Consider the following 23,392-nt stretch of genomic DNA (forward strand, 5'->3'; position numbering starts at 1 on the left):
TAGCATCATTTGTTGAATAGGCTCTTTTCTCCAGTGAATGTTTTTGGCACCCTTGTCTAGTATGAGATAACTATATTTCTGTGGATTTGTCTCATTAATCTCTTGGATATATAAAGAACTCAAAAAACTTAACACCAAAAAAAAAAAAAAACCCAAATAACCCAATCAATAAATGGGCTTAGGAACTGAACAGGCACTTCATAAAAGAAGAAATATAATTGATCAACAAATATATGAAAAAGTGTTTAACATCTCTAGCAATTAGAGAAAAGCAAATTATCTCACTCCTAACAGAATGGCAATCATCAAGAATACAGGCAACAATAAATGTTGTCAAGGATGTGGTGAAAATGGTACACTTATACATTGCTGGTAGAACTGCAAATTGGTGGAATCATTATGGAAACCATTATGGAGGAGATTACTCTGAAAACTGGGAATGGAATCACAATTTGTTCCGGCTATCCCACTCCTTGGTATATACCCCAAAGACTTAAAATCAGCATACAATAGTAATGTAGCCACATCAATGTTTATAGCATCTCAATTCATAATAGGTAGACTATGGAACTAACCTAGATTATAGATGAATGAATAAAGAAAACGTGGTATATGTACTCAATGGAATATTACTCAGCTTTAAAGAAGAGTGAATTATGGCATTTGGGGGGGGGGACTAGGGAAGAATAGAGTCACCTTAGATTAGGTAGAGGGAAGTGATGCAAGGCAAGGAGAGGGGATGTGAGGATAGGAAAGATAGTAGAATGAAACAGACATTATTACTGTATGTATATATGTGACAGCATGTCCAATATGATTCTGCAACATGTACACTCAGAAAAATGGGAAATTATATCCCATTTTATGTATGCTATATCAAAGTGCATAAATATATTCTACTGTCATATATCACTAATTACAACAAATTTTTAAAATTTAAATTAAAAAAGAAAGAATCATTATTTTCTTTTTATCATGAGGCAGAAGAATCAGGCAAACCTGATTATAATCCTAGGGTTACATGACTCAACAGGCTGAAGTCTTTCCCTTAGACCATGCTACCCTGGTGGTTTCTCATTAAACATTTTCTTAATAAAAATGCCATAATATTTTCTGACTTGTCAAATGTGACTTGGACTCATGTTTATGGCTCAAATGAAAAGAAAAATTAGATGGGATTATATTGAAGAATTGCAAACTAAGTCACAATGACAAAACCAGAATATCCATTTCCCTCCACTCATTTAAGTTCAAATGATAGCCAACTATTTATGCAAAGAAAAAAATGACAATGGATGCAAATAAATAATCACAAGAAAAAACATTTGTTTTCATCATTTTACATATAAATCTAAGATAGAATCCAACTCTTGTTCTAATCAAGTAAATTAAGCATAATTCGACATGCCCAACATACACACACACACACACACACACACACACACACACACACACCTACCTATTAAATATGCCTAATGTAGAATTCTCATAAATTATTCATTCTTTTGAAATGCTCTGAATTCTTATTTTTTCATAATAAAATCCTTTGGGACTTCCCTTGGAACAAATTATAAGCATTTCTGTATGCTTTTAGAGATGGTTGACATCTTTCTCTTATTGCCTGTGTTTATTAAATACATTCTTTAAAAACAACTTTTATGGAATTTTATTTTTTCTACCTTTATTTAGATATGATTGACAAAAAGTGTGTATATTTAGGATTATATTACAATGATGTTTTGACAACTATATATACCATAAAATGGTTATCACATAAAGCTAACGTACATATCTATCACTTCACATAGCTACCTTATGTGTGTGTCAATATTACTCTCTTAGCAAATTTTAAGTATACACTATTATTAACTATGTTTCAAGAATATTAACTATAGTCACCATGTTTTACATAAGGTCTTTAATATTCATAAGAGATTTGTGCTTTTTAACTAGTATCTCTCCTTTTCTTCCACCTCTAATTCATGGTAAACACCATTCTATTCTTTATTACTATGCCTTCTATTGTCAAAATGTAATATAGTACAGGAAAAATCACACAACACAAATGCATAGCTTAACTATTATAAGGCAAACACTCTTTTATATTTACTTATATATGCCAGTGGAATGCATTATTGTTGTGGGCCACAGCCCAGTTGGGATGATGCATGGCATTTTGCCAGAAGGGAGTGGTTGAGAGGTGACACCAGAGAGCCATTGAGATGATGATGGTTAAGTTAAGCTGTGTATTCAATTGGATATAGACACCTGCTTTCCGCCTCGGGCTGTCTACTACTTTGGAGTTCTCCAGGGATTCCTGGGGAGTTTGCATTGATTGGTGAAGTTCTGGTGGGGGGAGTTCCCATTGGTGTGTGGTGTCCTTGAGAGCCTCCATGTGGGTGGCGTTTGGGGGAGTTCGTAAATAAAGTTTGTTCCTGCTTGAGTGGCTCCGGATTTGTGCCCAGCCAGACTGAGGCACATTACAATTCTAATTACACATATAAAGCACAGTTTTTCATATATCTGGTTGTATACATAGTATACCCACACCAATTTGTGTCTTCATACCTGTACTTTGGATAATAATGATCATCACATTCCACCATTATTAATTAACCCATGCCCTCTCCCTTTCCCTCTAACCCCTCTGCCTTATGTAGAGTTCATCTGTTCCTCCCATGCTCTCCCTCCCTGCCCCACTATGAATCAGTCTCCTTATATAAAAGAAAACATTCGGCATTTGGTTTTTTGGGAATGGCTAACTTCAATTAGCATTATCTTCTCTAACTCCATCCATCTACCTACAAAGGGCAAACACTCTTAAACACCACCCAGATCAAGAAATGGAACATTACCAGCCATCCCAAAACCCATCCTTCTGTCCCTACCAAAACCAAACTTAATTTCTCTTCAAATGTAATGACTTTCCTGAATTTTGTGGTATTTGACACCTTCCAAATTTAGAGTATTATCACCCACATGTGCATCTGTCAGTACTACAGTTTAGTTTCCCTACTTTGTAATTTTTGTATCTTTTTTAACCCTTATAACTAGTTTAAGTAAATATGTTTACTGCTCAGAAGAAATCCTGAGTAAATTAATCTGTATTTATTTTGATTGTCTAAAGCCCATTCTTTTGCAAATTTCTCAGTAAGTTCTCATGGGAACAGCATTCCCTGACTCCTTACATGTTGACAGCAGTTTAAGGTCTGTCTTTATACTTGAATTTGGACTTGGCTAAATATAGAACTCTTGACTCACAGGGTCTTATATCAGTATGGTTTATTGGTAATCTAATTTTATTTTCCTTTTGAATAATTTAACATTTTTACCTGAATGATGAATAGACTTTTTTTTTTCTTTAAAGTGTGTTTATCTTACAGACTATGTCTTTTTGATTGCTCTTAGGCAATTTATTTGTGCAGTTTCAATTGTTTTTTTAATTTCAAGAAACTTTTCTTGAATTGTAGTTCTCAGCATTTGTCCTCTTTTTAGTGATTGTTCTGTTGTTTTCAGAACCTCTACTATGAATATATTAAGTCATCTCCTTTGCCTGTCCTCTTGTTCCTCTTTCTTAGATCCGTTTTATCTCTTTTTTGTTTTTGATATTTAAAATTTTCTCTCTTTTATCATATGGTTAAAAAACAAATTTGTACTAAAAAATCCTAGGCTGGAGACCTGACTTTGGAGGTCGCAGTATCCCAGATTTTGCCATCTACCACCTTGAGAGGCCAATCAGACAGACAAAAGTGGTGGTGAAGAAAGAGAGGAATGTATTCAGTGTGGCCACAATGGGAAGAAACAGGAGAAGTAGCATTTTAAGCCTTGTGTTTGGGGTCCTGACAAAAGCTTCAGGATTGCATTGGGGAAGGAGAAAAGTAGGGGGCAAGAAATATGCAGAGTCCAGGAGTCGTGGTCACACTGTTGTCTGGTTGATCATTATATGAGGTCTGATTCTATGAGAGCTTGTTGGCACCCAGGAAATTATCATTGCTTGAGGATGTTTCCTGTAATGAAATGAGTGCTCCCACTCTGTGTTCGTCAGCTTTTCATCCCTGTGACCAAAACACCCCTTCAAAATAACTTAGAGGAGAAACAATTCATTTTAGCTCACAGTGTCTGAGGTTCAATTCATGGTGAACTAACTCCTTAGCTCTGGGCCCAAGATGAGCCAGAACATCATGAAGGAAGGGTGGGATGGAAGAAAGCTGTTCCACTGGCCAGGAAGTAGAGTCAGGCTCCTGAGAAGGGGCTGCTGGGATAAACCAGCCCACCAGGGCACATATACAGGGACCCAACTCCTCCAGCCATTCCCTACTTGCCTACAGTTACCACACAGTGAATCCTTTTATACTAGGATGGACTGATTAGGTTACAGCTCTCACAACCCAATCATTTTTACCTCCAAATATTCTTGCATTAACCCAGGAATGTTTATAGGACAGCTCACATCCAAACCATAACAAGTTTAGGAGGGGAAGAGAGCAGCCTTGTTTCCCATCATAAGGTGTAAGCCCAGAGGGCTTGATATTACCAAAATTTGAGATAAACTGGGAAGTATCTAGAAGAAGAACAAGTTAGAAAGGCAAAAATGGAGTTAGTTGGGACAACATCTGGGTCCTCCTTCAGCCTTACCTATAATGCTTATTTGATCATACATTCCTACTTGTTTAGTCTTTGTTTAATGATTATTTGTCTTCTTTCCTGACTTTATCACCCTATTTTTAAGTTTTTGATTCTGATGTATGTTATTCTTTATATATTGTAACATTTCATTAAGGACTTTTGAATTCATTAGAAGTCATGATAAGTAGAAAACAGAAATTGAAAAACTAAAATATTTATCATCTTCTGAGGTGTGTGGCCTTGTGACATATACTGTCAGTAAATATGCTATTTTGTTACTTGTTTGTTTTATCCTTAAAATATTTTTATTTTAAGGCTTAATTACATTTGGTTCTTAATTTTACATGAAATTAGTTTTCTTTTTTTTTACTATTAAAGGGAGATATGATTCAGAAACTTTTTTTAAAACATATGATTTTAAGCTCTTTTTCAAAACTACAGCTGATAACTTTCTGAGACCTGATTTCCTCTTCTTCATGTTTATATGGCCCTTCTTTTTGTTTCATCTTTATTGACAATGCATTTCTCAATTTGGAGGGCTTCCCCCTCCTCAGAAAAAAAAAGACTTGCTATGAAAAAGAGGTTTGTCTGGTTAGTTTCTAGAATTCACAAGGCCCAGATTACACTGATCCATAACCCTGGACCTCCCATACTCAGCTATACTGGAATGTAGAAATTTTCCCCATCCCACCTCAATGCATTTACTTTCCATCCTCAAATTGTTCTACTGAACTTACTAGTGAATATCTGTGAGTGATATGAGAATGTTTTAGATATGTCATGTACCCCAGTGCTTCCTTCTGTTTCTTCTTGCATTGTTGCTGATCTCACTTGGGTCTTATGACTTTGGAAGGTTTATCTCTATCCACTTTAATTTTGGGTTTATGGGAGTATCTTGTCACCTAATTTTGGTTTAGATATTGTTCATGAGTTTTAAATTTTTCATTCTAAATATTCTGCAAGAGGAATTCAGAGAGATGTAAAAAAAAAAGTATATCACTCTCATAACTCCAGAATCCCCCTTTTTTTCATCTTTGTTTTATGGAGATTTCAGCATTCATTTAATGGGTTGAATCAAGCAACACTAAACATCAGAAACGTTATTTTTGTGTTTGTACCTTTTATTTGAGGATACTAACTCTCAGCCTAAAATTGTATAAAGCTGTTATTTTTTTCTGATATGAATCAATGTAAAATATTATCTCTAATATAAGTACAACTGAAATCTTTTAAAACAGAACTCTAGAAATTTTGCCATGTATTGATATAAAAACAACAACAACAAAAATCTAAAATACTTCCTTAGAATGAAGACAATAACAATTATTGATATAAGAAATTATTTGTGACTTCCATATACTCAAAATATATCATTGACTAAGATTATAGTTTATAAACAATCAGTAAAATAATGTGAAATAATGCAATTTACAATTATAGCATGCATGTCTTCAATCAACAGATTTTGGCAGTGGGTTAAATACTACCAGATAAAGAAAATGTTTGAACCTAATCCCCTAAAGTAATGAGTTGTTTTGTAAGATTTTATAGCACAACAAGGGAAACAGAAATTTGAATAGAAGCCAAGAATAGTCATAGAACAAACCCTGACCACACTCTATAGGACTTCTCTCATTTGCTTTCATAGGCAGTAGGCCTTCCTACTTTCTATATCTCCTGCGGAGGTAAATCTACTCCATCTTCAGAACGCCATTTATTCTTTATTTCTTCACTCATACAACACTTGGTTCTTTAGCTTGGGAAGATAAATTACATCAACTTGTCTTCCAAGTAGATTTCCAAGTAATTTCTAGATATTGTGATCACTGTGTCTCTACTATTTATTTCTGGATCCCTAGTTTCTAGCTCATTGTAGGTGCATAATAAATTATAATGGAAAAAAAATAGATACCTGGAGCTCTGGTGAATGACTGACTATATTTGGAAGTTCAGATGCGAATGTTAAAACTATAATCTGCAATATAATATTTCTTTCCACATGTAGCTTTAAAATTAGTTTTTAAACTTTAGCCAGAGAATCATTATCCATTTTGAAATTGAAAAATAGCATATGGGCATTCTGTTTTCGATCCAATGGAATAACAATGTTCAAAATAAGGAATCTTGCATAATCTGATAAGAGTTTGCAGTAGGTTCATTGGAGGTTGTGTTTGCTGGTAATAATAAATCCAGGTTTGCATAGATAGAGCATCATGTCACATAAAATTTATTATAAAAAAAGTTTACAAATTAATTCAACATGATTTTCCAAGTGCAAAGTATAACCAAAAGACTGTAAAAAGATATAAAGAACAAATCCAGTAAAAAACAATATTAAAATATTCCAGAAGCACTAAAGAATTCAAACTTGTCCCAAAACACTATTGATATCATGAATATCTATGACCAGACATCTGTGTTTGGGTAAATCTAGTAGATTAGCATTCAAGAAAACCCAACAACATATTCTCTCAAAATCAATAAAGTACAAGAGGTTTTAATAGAATTCTTGAATAAGTAAATGTCACTAAAAAAACAAAAGCAAATGTTTTAATAAAATGTTGGGAATGACAAGAACCACTTAGGCATCTTTAGTTAAAGCAGGAATACTTGCAAATAAAACATGCAATTACCACATTAGCACAATAGCAACCAAGTCTATACCACTGGATTATAATGTCATATTGAGTTTTCTCTTCAGTTTTAAAACTGCTCTAATAATGGCAATTCTCACATCTTCTTGGGATCTTGCTTTACCTAGAACAACATCCCTATGATTAACAAAAAAGAGTGTAGGTGGACTGAAGCAAAACCATCATCACTTTTGTAAAGAAAGTCTGAATAGTCATTTTCTGCTGATATTGTCAACAGCATTGTCAACTTAGTCAAAAGATATTATACATTTTGTAATTTGATGAAGTTACGTTTTTGATCTCTTTAAATCCTTTGCTACATGTTGGTAATTCTAAAAAATGCCAATGTTGACAACAGTCTGGAGCTGTGTTTTATATGGGCTATAGAATTACATGAACCTCATAGAGAACATGTATTTCTTGGCTACAGTCACTGCAATATAATGGATTCCCTGACTCCTACTTAAAATGGGTTGTAACTGACTATATACACTCCTCTTTCCCTCCACTTAGTCTCATTATAGTTTATGGCGACATATGGATGGCCATTTGATCTTTGGTGAAACATATAATAAGTTATCATTTCTAATTTTAAATGAGTAAAGCAGAACAAAATAGCCAGTTTCATTCTCAGACCTGGATAACAGGGAAGAAGCCCTACTTTTGCTCATTAAGAAAAATAGTTCCATATGTAGGAGGACATTTTAGGTTGTGTCCCTGGAGGAAGAAGGAGGAAGGTGTCAACTTGACTGTTTTATCTCTTCCCACCCTCCTGTGGTCATCCTTAACCTACCCTTAACCTTTACCCTAGGAGAATGAAGGCTCAGAAAAGTCACCCTGTTCCCCTTCTTATGCTCATTCTGTCAATATTTATTGGTTCCGTGTTTTAGCATAGGGACTGGATTAGGTAACAGGAGAAGAGCAAAACTTGGTTTTGCACTTAGTGAATTTAAAACCCAGAAAACAAAGGAGAATTATGTTATTATACATCAAAATATAATCAGAGTGATAACTCTTTTACAATTGAAACTATTGTCACAGAACACCAAGCAACTTCAGTTCCAATAAATGAGTCAAATAAACATACATGGAGAATCCCAAGGAGTGAGAGGTAAATGTTAAGTAGACAGGAAATGAAAAAAGGCAGAAAGTCCTAAAGAGTATCTCTTATGTTTCAAACATAGACCTTGTCTATTTGCTGTAGCAACCCTTTGAAGTTTGTAACTATTTTACTATACAAATATATAAACTGAAGTTCAGAAATTATAAATTGTCTAAGACAATTTGAAGCTAGTCCAGGTTAAATTTAAAAACTGAGTTTCTAGAATCTAGACTATGAAGCAGTTGGCACTTAAGCTGTGATTTGACTAGTGGGTCTAGGTAGATAGGAAATTAAGGAAAGAAAAGGCAGCAAAGCTTAAGGCAAGCATTGAAATGAGATCAACAGGATCAGAACAGAAAACTCAAATATGGCAGTAGTTGGCAAGCCTAGAACTTGCATTGGATGTTTCAATTCTGGAGAATCAATATGAACTCTGACAGGAAAAGGCAGAGTAAACATGCAGGGTTAAGGAGATTTGCCAGGTTGGGGATATAGGTGGAATACTAGGCAAGGGTACCTGCCCTTGGGTGACATGCACCAAAACCAAGGGGAACATGTGTCCATCTGTGAATGATTTTTTTTTTGTTTTTGTTTTTTTTTTTAGTTCTGGGGATTGAACTCAGGGGTTCTCAACCACTGAGCCACATCCCCAAATCTGTTTTGTATTTATTTAGAGATGAGGTCTCACTGAGTTGTTCAGTGTCATGCTTTTTACTGAGGCTGGCTTTGAACTCGAGATTCTCCTTTCTCAGCTTCTGGAGCTGCTAGGATTATAGGCATGCACTTCTGCACTTGGCCTGAATAAAAAAAAATTTTTCATATATATGAATAAAGAATTTTTTTCATATATATATATGAATAAAGATTTTTTTCATATATATATATATATATATATATATATATATATGTATGACAGTGGAATGTATTACAATTCTTATTATACATATAAAGCACAATTTCTCATATCTCTGGTGAATAAAGAATTTTTTAAAGCACCAAAAAAAGTCATTTAAATTATGTGAATCAAACTTCCTATGATAGGATGTTCTTGATTTCTGTCTTCTGTAACTCTGAAAAAAGAATAAGAATAGAAATGGATTTCATCAACCTGATGGTGTGTTTTTACAGAGTCAATCTCAGTAAATGGGACCACTCTCTAGCTGGTTCCTCAAACTGAAAACCTGGGCATCATTTTGGACTCCATTTTCCTCTCATCCTACCTCCAATTTGTAAAAGAACCCTATTAATTCTAACTTCAAAATTCAAACCTTGCCATTCTTTCCTATGATGGCTTCTACTCTAGTCTTGGTCACCATCATCTCTTTTTTGGCAGCTTTTTCCCAGTACCATCTACTTCCCCCTCAACAACAAAGCAATTCTGTAAAACAACTACTCAGTATAATTTTCACAGTGGAGAAACTTGGAGTCTTCCATCACAAATTCTTAGCCTAGTCCACCAGCCCTTCAGGATCTGGCTTCCCCCGTGCTTCTGATGAATTTCCCCCTCCTGATTCCCTGGCAGCTCTGCTGCAGCCACACTCTCCTTGTTCTCCCACAGACATGCCAGGCACATTCCAAACTCAGCTCCTTTTCACTTAGGGTCCCTCCACCTAACATACAGCTCCCAGGATTTCACATTTCTCCATCTCTTAATATATTTGGGTTTCTGCATTAAAAAAATGTCACTTATTCACCATGTACTTACCAAAGCATCATCTCTGCAACCCCCTATAACCACATCTTCTCTTTACCTTGGCTTACTTTCTTTTTTAAAAATTTTTATTTATTATTATTTTTTAGTCATACATGACAGTAGAATGCATTTTGATATATAATACATACATGAAATGTACATACATTAATCATATTGTTTATTCTATTCTGCTGCCCTTCCTATCCTCCCTGCTCCTCCTTTCCTCTCCCATCATTTCTCTCTATCAAATCTAGTGTGACACACTTTTTTTTCTTTTTCTCATTACAACATCATATATGTATTCTGTATAACAATGAGGTTCTCCTTCCATCTTCTGTGCAACTCCCCTTCTCCCTCTTTTTCCCTCCCACCTCTCTTTCCTATTTAGTGTTAATCTTCTTCTCATGTTCTTCCTACCTATCCTATTTTGAGTCACCCCCCTTATATCAGAGAAGACATCTGGCATTTGTTTTTTAGGGATTGGCTAACTTCACTTAGCATCATCTGCTCTAATGCCATCCATTTTGGCTTACTTTCATTATAGTGCTTATCTCTAAAATTTTATAATTATATATTTGTCTTTTTTCTTCCTTAAGTTGCGCGCCTCTCTCTCTCTCTCTCTCTCTCTCTCTCTCTCTCTCTCTCTCTCTCTCTCTCTCTCTCTCTTTTGTAGTACTGTGGATTAAACCCAGGAGTGTTCTCATACTGGGTTACATCCCAATCCTTCTTTACTTTTTATTCTGAGACAGGGTCTTTCCAAGTTTCCCAGGTTGACCTTGAACTTGTGATCCTCAAGTCACTGAGATTACAGGTGTGGAGGATTGTACCTGCCTTGTGCTGTCGCTAATGCAGAATCCATGCCAGGAATAGCATAGCTGTTAAATATATTTATTCAAAAATGATTTGATGACCACGAACATAAGTTAATAAGTAGACATTATACAGAAATAAAATGGCATATCTATGTAGCAACTCTTTTAAAGCTATATTTTAAAACACAGCTTCCTCTCAAGTACCCATTGTCTCAATCTTCAAAAAGAAATACCTTGCAAAGTCTGAATAATGATTTACTTCTCTTGCCACGAAATTGCAAGTAACCCTTGGTTATTTTTATAATTACCTAGTTTTTATACTTTTAAGACTATGCATTTTTTTCTTAATTTGTGACTATTCTGTGTCATTTAGTACATTCACAATTTTATGAAACATTACCTCAATTTAGTTTTAATACATGTTTATCAATAATATTACATTTTAAAGAACTTATTGTTTAATTTGGCATGGTAGGAAGCAAACTAATTACATTGCAAATGGTAAATAAAGAGATGGCATCGAGTTTTTATCTAATCATATTTATATAAGGCATTATATAGTGTCACCAAACAGCAGGTTAAAGAAAAGCAGATATTTTTAAAAGTAATCCACCTAATAAATAAAAATAAATTATCAGTTTGTTACTTCATAATTTGGAACCTGGATTAATTAGTGAATATAGCCATTGAGCATGAACGTGTACAAACATCACAAAAAGGAATACAGACATTACAACTTTTAGAAAACACACACACACACACACACACACAAACACACACACACATGCCACCTACAATTTTACCAAAGAGAGAGAGTAGAGTCTGTCAAAGCCTCTTCTTCCAACTGCCAATTCTTCAGGAACACAGAAGACAGGAGAAACGGTCAAATATCAGCATGGGTGTGCAGCCAGCAAAATCCAGACAGGGGCACTCTATAGGTCAAATTCCCTTTGATCTTCAAACAATAAATTGGAAGAACAGCTTGGAAGGAAAAGTTGTAGATTAAGGGATTTAAAATGTATAACAGTTGTTTTCTGAGCAAGCTTAAGCTGTGTTGAGAGATGCACATTTGGGTGATAAAACTCTAAGAAAGTGCAAAGAAATTGCAACAATAGAAGTCACAGGTGTGGTTCCCTTGGAGAAGAGAGTAGGGATTGTAACTGGGACAGGGAGGTGCTGGGACAGCTGAATATCCACATGCAAGAGAACAAAGCTGGACTCTGCTTCACATTATCTACAAAAATTAACTCAAAATGAATCCATAACAGAAATATAAGACTTAAAATCATAAAAATCTTAGAGGAAAATCTCCATGACATCAAATAGGCAATGAATTCAGAGATACAACATCAAAAACAAAAGCAACAACAAGAATAGAAAAATCGAGCTTCATCACATTTTAAAGCTTCAGAGCATCAAAGGACATTAGTAAAAAAAAAATAAAAATCACCCACAGAAGAGGTGAAAATATTCACAAATCACATGTATGATAGGATTCAATATCCAGCCTATATAAAGAACTCTTACAACTAAATAAAGAGTTCAATTAAAAAATGAGCAAAGGGCTGGGCATGTTTGCACATACCTGTAATCCCAGGTGAGACAAGAGGATCACAAATTTGAGGCCAGCCTGGGCAACTTGGTGACACCTTGTTTTAAAATAGGAAATGAAAAGGCCTTGGGACGTAGCTCAGTGTCAAAGTACCCCAAGACTCAATCCCCAGTACCAAAATAAATGCAAAGACTTGAATAAACAGCTCTACAAAAGGCCTAGAAGAACATGAAAAGATATTCAACATGTTTACTAATCAGGAAAAAGCAAATGAAAACCACAATGAGATGCAATTTCACACCCATTAGAAAGATTATAATAAGTTTTTATCCTCTGATACTCGGGATTGAAACTAGGAGTGCTTTACTACTGAGCTACATCCCAGTCCTATTTGTTTATTCATTCACTCATTCACTCATTCATTCATTTTTTTAAAGAGAGAGCGGAGGGAGAGAGAGAAAGAATTTTGTTAATATTTATTATTTAGTTTTTGGCAGACACAACATATTTGTTTGTATGTGGTGCTGAGGATCAAACCCATGCCAGGCAAGCGTGCTACCACTTGAGCTACATCCCCAGCCCTCATTCATTCATTTTTAACTTTGAGACCATGTTTCACTAAGTGACTAAGAATCTCACTAAGTGGCTGAGGCTAATGTCAAACTCTCCATCCTCCTGAATTAGCCTCACAAGTTACTGGGATTTCAGGTGGGTACCACCATGCCTGACAACAATTTTTTTTAATACAGAGAATAAAAATTATAGGTGAAGATGTAGATAAAATGAGACTCTCACACATTGCTATTTGGAATATAAAAATGATATGAATGCTATGAAGAACAATTTGGCAGTTCCTCAAACTGTTAAGCACTGAATTATGATATGATCTCAGAATTCTATTCTTAATACATATCCAAAAAATTGAAAACTCAAATAAGTATTTGCATATACATGATCTGTGCTCCATTAGCACTATTTAAAATAACTAGAAAGGAGAAGCAGCCCAAATATCCATCAGTAAGTGAATGGATAAACAAATTGTGATTATCTGTACAATAATGTATTAAGTCATAAACAGAAATTATATACTAATACATTCTACAATTTGAGAAATCTGGAAAATATGCTAAGTGAAAGAAGTCAGACATATCACATACTATATTATTCCATATATATTAAATTTTAAAAATAAGTATGAACTGAAAAAGCAGATTAATGGCTGCCAAGGACCTCGGGAAGAGTAAGAAACTTCTTACTGAAAAATTGGTTTTATTTAAGAATGATAGAAATGCTTTAAACCTGAAAGATATAGGGACTGTGGATGCAGATCAATGATATAGCACTCATGTAACATACATGAGGCCGTGGGTTCAATCCCAAGCATGCTCCCACCAAAAGCCAAACAAAACAACCAGATATATAATAATTATAGTAGTGATGGTTGCCACTTGTAAATGTACTAAATCCAACTGATTTACTTACTTTAAAAAGTTTCATTTTTTGCTGGGTGTGGTGGTATACGCCTGTAATCCCAGCAGCTTGAGAGGTTGACACAGGAGGATCTTGAGTTCAAAGCCAGCCTCAGCAAAGGTGAGGTGGTAAGCAACCCAGTGAGACCCTGACTCTAAATAAAATACAAAATAGGGCTAGGGATGTGGCTTAGTGGTCAAGTGCCCCTTAGTTCAATCCTCAGTAACCCCCCACCAAAAAAGCTTCATTTTTTTATATGCGTCAAGCTATTAAAAAAAAAAAAGATGACATACAATCCCACATTTACTTCTTTATGAACTCTCTAGGATAGACTAGTGTAAAGATGTGGTTGGTTTTGTTGAGGGGAGAAATGAGGACTGTTAATTATATTACTTCAGCTATAGGAATGTTACACTATCTTTTTGGTTATGTTAATTATTTATGTTAATTATTTCATAAAATGAAAAGTTATCATCCCCTTCCATATCTAATTCATTCTAACACAGTCTGCTTAAACATATGTTTCTTGTATTTTACAGGCATACTTGGCAAGTGCAAGACAAAATTGATGCAATCAATGTGGCTTACACAACTGGGAAGCTAAGATTTCACACATATTATCCAGCCCTCCACCATCCACCTGGGGTAAGGTGAGCTTCAACATATTTTCTACAAAGACCAAGGACCAAATCCTCCTATATTTTGAGTGTATAAGATTACATATTTCACCAGCTAATTTGTCATATGTAATTTTTTTTCTTCAAACACAATCCAAAAACAACATTTATGTGCCTAAATTCTGAATATCAGAATTGCTGAGGGATAAGACATTTTCATGAATCTTTTAAAAAATATTTATTTGTTCTCCCTGGAAATAATTATTGGCACTTTTTGCTTTGCCATAACAGATTTTTTTAAGACAGTAGTATAACCTGGTGTCTTTTTGTATATATATCCCCAGTAAGAGAGTTAAAATAGAAAATGAAATCAGGGAACACAAGATGGTGTTCTTCCACAGTGTGACATGACTGTCATTTTTATCAGTTATTGCTACATGAAAACCCACTCCCTAACTTAATGGCTAAAAGGAGCACCCACATACTTAGCCCATTCTTGCTATTCAAGCTGTTCTGCTGAGAAGTTCTTATTTGCAGATTAACTCAGCTGATGAGTTGGCTAAGGGCTGGTGACTTCATCTAGGATGGCTTGTCTGGTCGACTTGGTCTACTATCCTCCACAAGCTAGCCCAGGCTTCTGCCCATGGCAACTGACACAATGTTCAGAGAAAGAGTCAAAGTATGCAAGGCTTCCTGAGGCCTGGGCTATTATTTGTGCAGTGTTTCTTCTGCTGTGTTTTATTGGTCTAAGAAAACCACAAGTCTTGCCCAGATTCAAGAAATGAGGAAGTAGTCAATTCAAGGAAGGAGCTGTGAACATGCATAATAATGGGATTCAAGGATAAGGAACAGAATACTCATGCTATTTTTGGAAACCATCTCCTATCTCACTAAAAAAATTCCCTCTCAAAGAAGGAGGTGCTCAATGTAGTCCCACGAAGGTACCAGAGGAATTTCTGAGCAGACACTCATCCTTTACATCTTCACAAAAATTATCATTTTAGTAAACCAAATACATTTTTACAAAATCACCATTTACTAAGTTAAAACACAAATGGTCAGGACAATATGTTTTTTTAAAAAAATATATGTTCTTTGCCTATTTTTAAAGCTAAACTGGACTAAATGAAATAACCACACAGAAATCTGTATCTTCAAAGATAAATAAAAATCTGGACAATTCTCAAGTTAATAAAGGAGAAATGGGCCAAAACCAAAATTAATCCCTTTTTTTCATCATCTTGACTGAACATATTTTCTTGGTGCCCTGGTTGCTACCCATTGTTCTTGCCAATATTAGCTAAGTGAGTATAGAATTTAACCACATGTTTTAAATTATTTTGTATATTGGAAAAATAAATCCACATGATTTCATTGAACTAAATGATGACAGAAAAATGACTCCTATAGTCACCTTTTTGAGTTGACGGAGGAGACACAATGTGATTTATTCAAAATATGGTTCTGAGTTATTTTTCTGAAACCCTGTTATTAAAAGCCAAACTAATAAGCTCAATTCACCTTTCAGAGATCAGTTAGAGAGGTTGGATGGAATAAAACTTGAAGAATGAGACGAGAAAACTAAAGATTCTATTTCAAATTTTTAAATTACCTTCTGTATTTTATGACTTGATGTTTTGTTTCTGGATTAAAATAGAAAGCCTAAGAAAAACTGATTAAAAGATGTCATAAATTTTTCTGAAGTACAATGGAATTTTTGACATTTTCATAGAAAGTTATGTTTTACAAAGCATTTTGACTTGTCTTTCTTTATATGATCACTCTTAATATTCCTTTAAGGTAAACATGATTGTGACTTTTATGTAAAATGGGGAAATGAAGTACAAGGGTAAAAACTTTTATAGGGTTATTCATGGGGAATTTGAACTTGAACCTAGAATTCCATCTAGTTTATCATCACATCATAAAGCTCCTGAGTTGGAATTTCTAATTATCATAATTGTATAATGTGATAGATTACTTGTATATATTGTCACACTTTACAAACTCTTCAAAGACAAGGACTGAATCATAACTTTCTCTATCTCAAAACTTCATACATCATCTTGCACATAATATAGACATAACAGATACTCCATATATAAGCAAAGTGCAACAAAGGTCTAACATTACATAAATGACTTGATAGATTTTTACTATAATTACAATACTAGGAATTAAACCCAAGGATGCTTTATCACAGTGCTGTTTTCCCAACTTTTATTTTATTTTTTGAATAGAGCCTGAGTTTCCCAGGCTCTGCTCAAACTTGTGATTCTGATGAAAGAAAAAATATGGATACCTGCTTATACTATTGTTCAAACTTCCATTATGAATGCTTATTTTTTCTTTTTTATTTGAGCTTTTCCATAACAATTAGAAAAGAAATTAGAAAAGAAAATTAAATGATTTATAGTAAAATGTTTATCAAATAAAAGTTTATTAAAATGTCATTTTAATTACAGATAAAATGACTTGGATAATTAGTTTCCTCTTGAGCATGCAGTTTGATGGATTTGAATCCAATGGGGTGGGGATAAGAAGACACATCTTTAATGAAACACAGATATTACTTTGCTCACTATTTTTCTCTGGGCCAAAAGTCACATGCTGCCATAAAGAAACACTTTAAAAGAAAATATTTTTAAATTCTGAATGACTCACATGAAATAAAATTTGGTTTTCTACAAATTTGAATTAGTGTTGAGGGTATCATGTTCCATCATCATTTTCCTGTCATAAGATTGTATTAAAAATTTAACTACATGAAAGAAGATGTTAGTTGGCCTTGCCTTGTGTAAAAACATCTGCTAACCTTTTAAAAAACTGATATTGGAAATATTCTGTGAGTTCATTTATGATGAAATTGAAAAGAATTTCAAGAACCCTCCAATTCTCTCCAAAATATAATTATGCTATCATTTTGCCATTAAGAGTTTGATGGACTTTTCCATTTTCTTTTCTTTTTCATCATACTGCATTGTCCCTCATGGCCCTTGTGAGATGATTTTCTTAAGCAACTTGATCAGCTTATGCATGTATTTTTTTAAAAAGAGAGAGTGAAAGAAAGAGAAAGGGAGAGAGAGAATATATATATATATATATATATATATATATATATATATATATATATATATTAGTTTTTGGTGGACACAACATCTTTGTTTGTATATGGTGCTGAGGATCTAAACTAGGCCACACACATGCCAGGCGAGCGCACTATCACTTGAGCCACATCCCCAGCCCCATGCATGTATTTTTCAAGCATAAAAATGGCATAAAGTTGGCTGCGGTGGAACACTCCTGTAATCCCAGTGGCTCAGGAGGCTGAGGCAGGAGGATCACTAGTTCTAAGCCAGCCTCAGGAACTTAGCAAGGCCCTAAGTAACTCAGCAAGGCCTAGTCTCTAAATTATATATATATTAATAAAAGGGCTGAGTATGTGGCTCAGTAGTATAGTTCCCTGGGGTTCAGCCCCCAAGTACTAAAAAATAAAAAAAAAATGCCATCAATTTAAAGATTGAACCATTATTAATTTAGACCAGTTATCTTCCAACATCAATAAATAAGGATGGATATTTTAAATTGGAAAAGCACAGATATATCTACATACCACACAATACTGAATAACTAAGAGTATAATATAAAGGGATTTTTCTCTTTGTAAACAAAAGACTTGCTGTATACATGTTTTTAGGCAAATAGGCCAAATTTTGAATATCAGCTTTTCCACATTTTAGCCAAATTCTTATGAGCTAGCCAGTTTTGACACCTTTATATCTCAGTCTCTCCATCTGCAAAATGAAGATAAAACTATCAAATTCTAGGATTCTTATGTGTCATAATATATATGATACAATTTCAATTTTAGAATAAATTATATATAAAATTATAAAAACTGGGGAAACTTGTATATTAGGTTTGGAAGAGAAGCAGTATTTATGTTCTAGATCAGCATTATCCAATAGTAGTCATTAGTCACAAGTGACTATTCACACTTTAATTAAAATTAGACTAAATAAAATTCAAAATTCAATTCCTCAGTCACACTACATTTCAAGCACACAATATCCAGATGAAGTTAGAGATTGCTGTATTAGACAGCAAATAAGAATATTCCATTGTGGCAAATCTTCTTATGGGCATCATTATTTCAAGCCAGCTAGGGAACAAACCAAACTAAGTGCTAAATGATTTTTTTAACTAATACTGGTATATCTCTCCATGATCATATTTGTCTCTTCCATTCTATAAGCACTCCATTAGACAATGTTTTTAATTTATTTCACTCAGTGAGAATGAGGATTTGCAATTCAATGCAATTAGTTTCTTTCAACAGAAAACCAGGGTCTAAATTTAAATACTCAAAATCATCCATCCATGCTGACTTACCAAAAGGCAGCACAAAACCAATGAAAAGATCCACTCAAAAGTATCTTTAAATTTTTACTATGATTTAGTTTTCAAAATGAAATAATATTGAACATTTTCCCAAAAATCTTAATAAAATTTATTAGTACTTAATAGCATGGCTTTCTCATTCTCAGTGTATTGGAGCTTATCCATCTCTCAGACTCCCACCCCACTTCCTTCCCTTCTTATCCTTACATCTGAATTATGGCCTTAGACTCTCAAGTAACTACTATTGGCCTGTTTCCTCCTCAAAAATAATTCATTTACTGTAACATCACCGGGCTAATTTTTTCAGATCAGTTCTATATTGCATCCATATTCAATAATTCCCAACAGAAAGAACAGAAATTTTTTATCTAACATTTAAGACTCTCCATGAATCTCCAAATAATGTTTCAACCTGATCTTCTCTTTCCATTTATAACCCTGTGCTACTGCAAAACTCTTTGTTACTGAGTGGACTGTGCACTTTTGCACGCACGTCATCTCTGTTCCTATTTGCACTCTCAAGTCTAGTTTGCACATACCAAATCTTATCTATTGCCCTTTGCCCAGCTAAAATACCACCTCTTCTGCTGGCCTTTCCTGCCTGCTCCAGGATCGAGTTCACTTTCTACAGCTCTTATGACCTGTTCCTTTTGCTTACTAGTGAACATTATCATTTCTATGTCCATGTCTTCAAATATAACAGGTTGGAACTATACAGTATTGATCATAACCATTCTTTTTGTCCCCACCCCCTTTCTCTGCTGATGTCAGAGAACAGATATAAAAACAAATTTCATTGATTTTAATTTGTGCATATCTTTTTGAATATTTAAATCAAAAATAGTAAAATGCTATGATTTTAAACTCTATTTCTCCATTTCTTCTTTCAGGTTCAGCTTCTGCACTACATAAAACAAACTGTCACAGAGGGTGATTCAGAAATTGTAGATGGGTTTAATGTGTGCCAAAAGCTCAAGGAAAAAAATCCTCGGGCATTCCAGATTTTGTCATCCATTTTTGTGGACTTACAGACATTGGAGTGGATTGCTGTGATTTCTCTGTAAGATCTAAACACAAAATTATAGAGTGAGTATTATTTATGAATTTCTCATTTCAATAAAACAATTGACAGCAAACTCTCCATTAATCTAATGCTTAAACAGTAGAATGCTTTAACTGCAAAGCTATTTTGTGTTTAATCTATCTTTTAAGCCAAAAGGGAAAAAAGAATCTTTGCACAGTTGAATGAATTTTTAATCAAATTACCTTAAATAGTCTATTAATATTAGAGGAAATGTAAGACTTAATGTGCACTTCATTTTAAAAGCGTTAGTTCTACATAGTCTCAGTCAATGTGATTGTAGTAACCAAAAGTGAAAGGACGTAACTTAAAATAGGAAGATCCAGGAGTTACACATTGTCATCTGGAATTTTCCTCTATCCTTCCCCACCCCATATTGACTCCTTTTTAAAGATGATCCTCAGAAGCTCCAGGTGTGCATTACCCTTGGATCTGACAATCATAGCACAAGGAGTGTATTTTTTTCTGAACAATTGTGACAAAGGTAGATGACTCCTTGTCCAGCTTATGTCTATATCTGTCCTTGAAGCAAGTGCCATGGCCAAAGTTGGAGAATTTCAGGTGGCCGTGCCAGGACCACATGCTCATCTGTAGAGCAGGGTCAGCCTTGTTTGAACTTCATGGACTGAGAATGAAACAGACTCTCCCTCAAAAGATGCTAAGTCGACAAAGATCATATATTCCTTACAGAGAATATTTGTGTCTTTGTTCTTTTAAAATGATTTTATCATGATTTTTCCATGTACCCACTAAGGCTATAATTTATCATTTTATTTGAGAATTATCTTAGATTGTGTCTCTAGGACATTATGTATTCAAAGAGACTTCAGTTAATTTGGGGGTATTTATGATTTTAAAATTAAATTTGTATTCTTTTTAAAGTAATAGCCACTTACGGAAATAAATTCATTTAGTAGATAATCAAATCTATAGCACACAGTTTCACTTTCGTATTTTTATGTACAGCCTTCATTTATTCATCAACAAATAGTTACTGAGGCCAGACATTCTTCTTAGTACTTGGGATATGCTAGTGGACAAAATAAAGATTCCTGCTCTCACACAGCTTGAGTTCCAGTGGGGAAGGGGAGAATTTGAAATTTTGAAATAAACAAGCAAATCATAATGAATATTAAAAACTGTTATAGGCTTAAGAGGGGGAAAAAAGGAAAAGTAGATCAAAATTAAGGGAATCTGTAGAACCAAAGACTTAGCATGGATAAAATTTTCATCATTCAATAATGTAGTAAGGGAAAGATTTGATCAAAGACTTAAAGAAGTGAAGGAGTTCTCTAGAAATTGCTAAAGCAAGAGTCCTAAGAAATCTTCAAGAACATGCCTAGAGAGTTCCAAGAAACAACCAGAGCTGAGAGAAGGGAAGTGTGTTAGAAGAGGAAGTCAGATGGGGTCAGCTCATCTATAGTGTTGTTAATAACTATAAACACCTAGGTTCTTATTCTGAGTGAAGTAAATAGGAAGCCGTCATAAGGTTTTGACCAAAGGAGAGACATTTGGATTTAGTTATGTGTTATGTAGATCCTCTGGCTATGGTGTTGAACATAGTATAAAATAGAGCAAGAACAGGAGAAGAAAGATGAGGTAGGAAACTACTGCTAGGGCTCCCAGTAGAGATGATGGCACCCTGAACATGAGTGGTCCAAGTGACAGTAATGGCCATGTTGAAAAGGATATATTTTTCAGGGAAAAAGATTATTTTCCTGATAGTTTGGATAAGAATTATGAAGGAAAGACAATCCTCAGGAATATATTCTAGATCACAGTGAAGCTGAGGTGTTTTCTGAGAACTCAGCCATTGAGGGGAGAAAGAGAAGAAATAATTCAAGCTTCTCAGTCATACTATGACAATTTTAATTGTCTAAACAGCCCCTTTAAAATGAGAACTTTTATTATCAGGAGATAGATGACCTTAATATACAAATTACACATGTATATAAATGTATCAAAACATTGTTACCCTATTAGTGTATAATTTTTAATTTTTATGTTTTATGTATGAGTTGAAATAAACTTAAATTTTAAAAATCCATGAAAATAAAATTTTTGTTAAGACCTAAAATAATTGCAGATTCTCTAAGAGAAGTGAAGCAAGAAACTTAGTTATTGAATGAGATTAACTGAATGTCCATCAACCAAATCATGACTTGGCTTTGCTATATTTTGTAATACAATCCAAAATTTGGCCATTTGCAAGGGCTCAGGGATATCCATAGAGAGAATAAAGTGTTTATCATTAATCCATTTAAAAATACATTTTTTAACAACAAGAGAGAAAATAAGAGTTTTAGTTAATGAGGTCTTCCGAGATATCTCCTGAATGTTTGGGTTAATTGAATTTTCTTGTAGTTAAACTTTTAAATTCTTTTGAAATTTTCATATCCTTCCTAGTACAAAAGAGTTTCTAAGGCTGCTAAAAGAATCAGTAACAATTCAATACAATAAAAATAAATTAATGAAGAAACTGGTGCAAAAAAATAATAGTGGAATTAATCAATCCTATTGATTGCAAGTTTACTCATGTGAATACAAGTCTTTTATTTGCCATCTATGCAACCACTTATTCAATGACTTCCCCTTGCTGATTCAGTTACTTTTCTTAAAAAAAAAAGAATACCTGCCATTTATCAATAATTTATGATGAAGTAGGAAGTCTAGAGTTAATAAATGGAAGCACTTACCAAAATGCCTATCAATGAAAATGCAAAGTATATTTGAGCTTGCTATAATTTTCATTTTATAAAAGCCAACAATTTACTGTTAGTAGTTTTCTATTTCAGATCCAACCTAGAAACCAAAGCGAAGAAACAATATCATCAATTATAAGAGTCAAATTGCTTCTAAAGTCTGAAATAATTTTTTTTCTGCAGATTCTCTCATAAAATGTGATACAATAGATAATACCGTAGAGACACTCCTCCAGTAAAAGCAAGAAGTTCCATAAAACATCCCATCTCCCTGCAAGAGTAATGGAAAATATTCATAGTGGCAACTGGGACTGCGGGAGATATCTATGGTCCTTTTTTCGGGTTCTTGTTGGCATCACTCATGATGATTTTCCTAGATTGGTTCACTGTCATATTGTTGCTGGTTTATTTTTAAACATTTGTCCTTTGTTCACAGCTAAATATATAGGTAATTATTCTTATCTTTTATGACATTTTACCCTTCCTCTGCATGACAGTTTGCATTAGATGCTTCCTTTTAGTCTATTGTTCTGTAAAAGAATTTCCTGCTTATTAAGAACCAATTTTGCATTTTAGGTTGATCTTTAAGGTTTCAGCCCCCCACTTCCTCTAACTCTTCAATCCTGAGATTAATGTCTTCACTAGTAGTCAATTGGATTCTTCCTTCTGTATCCTGACATTGAAAATGGTTCACTCTCTGTGT

At 34.1% G+C, this 23,392-nt stretch overlaps 1 pseudogene; it reads left to right on the plus strand.

The window, feature by feature from the left end:
• LOC101974371 (gamma-butyrobetaine dioxygenase-like) overlaps positions 1-23,392 on the plus strand; it is a 36,038-nt pseudogene that overhangs the window by 9,364 nt on the left and 3,282 nt on the right.

The sequence above is a fragment of the Ictidomys tridecemlineatus genome, unplaced genomic scaffold (genome assembly GCF_052094955.1).
Source record: "Ictidomys tridecemlineatus isolate mIctTri1 unplaced genomic scaffold, mIctTri1.hap1 Scaffold_135, whole genome shotgun sequence".
NCBI classification, from domain to species: domain Eukaryota; kingdom Metazoa; phylum Chordata; class Mammalia; order Rodentia; family Sciuridae; genus Ictidomys; species Ictidomys tridecemlineatus.